This window comes from Macrobrachium rosenbergii, chromosome 5, assembly GCF_040412425.1.
Source record: "Macrobrachium rosenbergii isolate ZJJX-2024 chromosome 5, ASM4041242v1, whole genome shotgun sequence".
In the NCBI taxonomy this organism is placed as follows: Eukaryota; Metazoa; Arthropoda; class Malacostraca; order Decapoda; family Palaemonidae; genus Macrobrachium; species Macrobrachium rosenbergii.
This window is the reverse complement of record NC_089745.1, coordinates 13,218,418-13,223,179: the sequence shown is the minus strand read 5'-3', so window position 1 is coordinate 13,223,179 and position 4,762 is coordinate 13,218,418. Positions and strand designations below refer to the sequence as shown.

Genomic DNA, 4,762 nt, shown 5'->3' with positions numbered 1-4,762 from the left:
AAACAAGAAGGCAAGGTAAGAAATGGAAAGGAGAAAAGAAAGAAGAGAGCAAGAAGAGGAACGGAAAAAGAATAGGACAAAACAGGAACTGGCAAGAGGAGAGACCAAAAAGACGATGAAAAAAATAAAGAAAAACCGAGAGTAACTGATTGACTGATTTGGGGTTATCTAGTATTGTGACTAAGAGGGAAAAGTGATTACTAGGATATATAAATGAATATTTATGAAAAAATTTATAAAATCAGGAGTAACAATGAAATGAAAGCGATTTGAAACTCATATCAAAATTAAAATGAATTAATATATACGTCTATTAGAATTTCAACTTGATGAATAAGAAATTGAATAAACAAGAAGACGCGACAAAGATGGTACATTTATTATGCAAGAGAAGAGAGTGACGACTGATATCTTAATTAATGTACATTTGAAGCCAAGCAATACACAAATTGTTACTATTAACGATTTCAAAATAACTTGAACAACACTCGTCAGGGTTCATTGAATTTCATTCTGTAAATATACATTATTCAGTGAATAACTATTTCGAAAGAGGTCAGGAACAATATGAACCGAAAAACAACAATTAACAATATTTCTTTATGGAAAAATTAACAACGTTCTTAGTAAGACTGATGGACTGACATACCATTTAAAAAAGACAGAAGCGAGAGAAAAGGAGATGATATTTCATAATATCTTCCAACATCATTTGATACTGCAATTGCTGACAAAATTAAAAAGGCAGTCCAAAAGTACAGAATATGTGATTTGTGAATGTAAACTTTACGCCAATACCAAAATGCAGATGAAATTCCTCCTCTCTCTCTCTGCAAAACAAAAGAAAGGCATTAAAGTTTCTGTACAGAACCTAATTATCTTTAAAATTCACCATGAAAATAAAAAGATTCAAATGCTCATTTCAAGACCCAACATTAACCGATGACTGACTACATTATCCTTAGGTCAAACATTTCATTCGTCCCCTTGCTCTTGACAAACCCATCCTATTTGCCTGATTAAACTACTTCAGAAATGCTAATACAGGAACTTTAGTCTCCTGAAAAAATGCATAATTATGAATTCAGATAGCAAAGTATTCGTATGATTACAGATGATTAACTTGTATACATATGCCAACATGCACTTCAAAGCGAATATACATTCATCAGCCCATGCTGTAATGCCTTCTTACATTAAATATACAATATGCATACCTACGTCTACATACTATATTCAATATGCTGCCTACTCGATATTCATATTTACGTATACATACTCAACATGATACCTAAGTCTACGTACAACGTCTAATTACATTACCAATTACAAAATTATGGAATTAATGCCTTACAGGTATTTAATATGCATTCATACCTACGCCTAAATATACTAACAAGAAAGAAATTGTTTTCACTTCTACGGGGAAATGTATTATCAAATGACGGATTTTGACGAAGCCAATCTATGTACAAAAAGGGGCGTATGTTTCATTACTGTCTGCCGAAGAATTATTTGTCATTTATAAGAAAATGTGTGTTCTCCAATTCTGCGAGAAACGTACTCACATAACACGGATTATGACTCAGTCAACTTACATACACAAAAGGACGTATTTTTCTTTACTGTTTAACGAAGAATCACTTGTCAATTATTTCATTACAGGTGCTCAACTCTCATTTAATAATCAACAAACCCATATATAATTTCTTCCCGAGTACAGAAAATATCGAAATCGGACCCCCCCTTCCCACACACTCTCTCGGGCCCGCTCATCCAAAATGGAAGTAAATACACAAATCATACCATCCCCTGCAAAAAAAAAAAAAAAAAAAAATACTGCCATGCAAGGAGCGTCTTTCCTCACGGATGTAACGACGTTTCCATCGCGCTGCACAAAACCATTTTACTTCATCCGATTCCGTTTTGGGCAATATTCTCATCCTACGGGATTTACTCGCGACCGGAAAACTACTCTGTAGAAGACGGTGGATCTTTCTTTCTTTTACTTCTCACGTCATGGGTGAAAAATCAAGGGCTTTGAGGAATACAGAGTTCTCCTCTTCTCTCCGCTCGTCTGTCCGATATTCTGGAAACCTTTCTACAGAAATTTGGCAATAATATGAAGTATGCATAAAGAAACAGCATTCTTTCCACTGAAAATAATCTTAAGGAACCAACCCACTAGCATGAAGGTAGGGTTGTATCCAGAAAAACCAATGGTTAAAAAGCTTGCAGTAGACACGAGTCTGTTGTCGAGGTCAAGAAGCTGACGCTGTTGGTGATAGAAGAACCAAGTATAAGGGGATGCTCCAGGAGCATGCGCCAGCGCTAGCATAAGGCCAGCCAAATCTACAACGGACGAACAAGAACCAACTGATAAAACTTTGCTATCAATGGGACCCTCCCACGTCTCTGTGTTGTCAATGGTTCTACTCCCATGTCTGCAGTATGTACTCCCAATGGGGCCACTCCTACGTCTCTGTGTCATCAATGGGTTCACTCCCATGTTTCCCTTTTTTATCAATGGGGTCACTTCCATGTCTCTGTTTTCTCAATGAATTCATTCCCACGTCTGTGTCATCAATGGGGTCACTCCCATGTCTCTTTGTAATCAGTGGGGCCACTCCCATGTCACTGTGCTATCAATGTGTTATCAATGGGACAACTCCCACATCTCTGTAATCAACTAGGCCACTCCCAAGTCTCTTTGCAATCAACAGGACCATTCCTACGTCTCTGTGTTATCAGTGGAGCAACTCCCACATCTCTGTAATCAACGGGGCCACCCACTCCTACCTCTTACCGTTATCAATGGGGCCACTTAAATCTCTTTGCAATCAATGAGACCACTCCTTCCTTGGAGTGTTATCAATATATAGGCCACTCCCACACCTGTGTGTAACAAAAGGCCAACGCCTACGTCTCAGTTTTCCTACACAAAAATGTTTGGGCAAAGTATGTATTAATTACACCGACTCACGAAGCAACTGCAAAAAATTGAGTACGACTGGTGAGGCTAGCCTTTGGTCAAATTAATACACTTAAGTGATTACTGTAGAACGAATGTTCAAAACCGATACGATATCTTGGATAAGATTGCCAAGTACCCACCAGGTTTATTTTATGAATGACTACGAAAAATAATAAAGTAATGTCAAGCAAATTATGCAAATGATTCCCAACACCAAAACTTGACTTTATATAACGCCTCCCGGTTAATCGGCCGTACTCCATGGAATAAGATTACAAGTATCCAAAAACTATACAACCTTATACTTTATACATATTGTGGCCGTACTAAACCTCAAAGAAGACCAATGAAGTGTGGCACAAAATACTGCGTCATACTGTATCATAAAGAAATAATAAATCTCATCATGGATTCCACACCATACAAATGGAAAAATTCCATAAGAAGAAAGCAGATTAAACTTACGTATACGTGATGTTCTTTAGGCCGTAGAAATAGTCACTTACCTGAAAGGAACAAATATGAGCTTTACTTTGAGATTATATGGTGGCATATCTTGATACATCACTGATTTTATTTTTCTTTCTTAAGTTATTAGTTTACAAACGGCAATTTGACTCTCTCCCTCTCCTCTCCCTCTCTCTCTCTCTCTCTCTCTCTCTCTCTCTCTCTCTCTCTCTCAATATTAGTTAGATATCCAGCTACATTCCGATTCCTATATTCTTCCTTCTCTCTCTCTCTCTCTTGCTCTCTCTCTCTCTCTCTCTCTCTCTCTCTCTTCGGTGTCGAAAACAGGTGGTAGCGTGCTCGCCTCTCAAAAGTACTAACCAGACTTAGGTACCTGGTCGTTAGTCGTCTGTATGGGTCACAGCTGAGGCAGGAGAGAGAGAGAGAGAGAGAGAGAGAGAGAGAGGGAGGTTGGACGAAGAGAAAGTACAAGCGATCATTACTCCGTCAAAGTGCAATATAAACGGGAGGGTCTCCATTAGACAAACCTCACCCCAAACAGGGGTGAAACCATTCAAAAGATTCTATCCCACTTTTCCCTACTAACTGTTATTTAGCAATTTATATTTTTCTCTATAAATATAACAAGCTTGCCATACAACATGAATGCGAAGTTTTTCCGGTATATGGGCAAATCTCTCCAATCAGAATAAATTGGAATGGGAATTTCTCGAGAGACTGTTTTCCCTCAGTGCATTTCTATCCTGGCTTTTCCGGACGGTTAGTCACATGTATGTATGTATGTATGTATGTATGTATGCATACATGAGTGTAACCATATATGTAGAGATTTAACGATTAAATTATGCAAACCAAATGCGCAATAATCATGGCCACTGACACAGACGTGCGCATCAGGCTTTTTTAACCTTGTTATACGCTTGCTCATTAATGTTCATAAGATATAAGTTTGTTCAATTTGAACACCGTTAAGCTCAATTTCGACTTTTTCAGCCAAAGGGGAAATGTTCAGTTAGAGAAAATGTTCAAATATGCAGTAGCAAATACTTACTCTTATGTTATTATTTCGAATTTCTGGCATCAAATTGTGACCCACTGTAACTAAAATGATGCAGTGTCCGAAAAATCACCCACAAAAAAAAAAAAAACTGTAAAGAAGAATATGAGAGACTGGAACCATGAAAATTGTTTAGGAGGACGAAAGCTAATTAAATAATGAATTTAATATATGCTGTTCCTCGACTATATTTTGTATATAATATACATATAAGCTAATATACACAATAAAAATGATAACGTATATATATTTGATATATATAT

General features: G+C 37.1%; 1 long non-coding RNA gene across 1 annotated transcript in view; it reads right to left on the bottom strand.

The window, feature by feature from the left end:
* Window positions 1–1,508: 1,508 nt before the first annotated feature.
* The window catches only part of LOC136838517 (uncharacterized), a 514,498-nt gene continuing 511,244 nt past the window's right edge, over window positions 1,509–4,762 (bottom strand). The window contains exon 3 of the long non-coding RNA XR_010853014.1: window positions 1,509–3,480. This is a non-coding gene — a long non-coding RNA (uncharacterized lncRNA). The remainder of the gene's footprint in view (window positions 3,481–4,762) is intronic.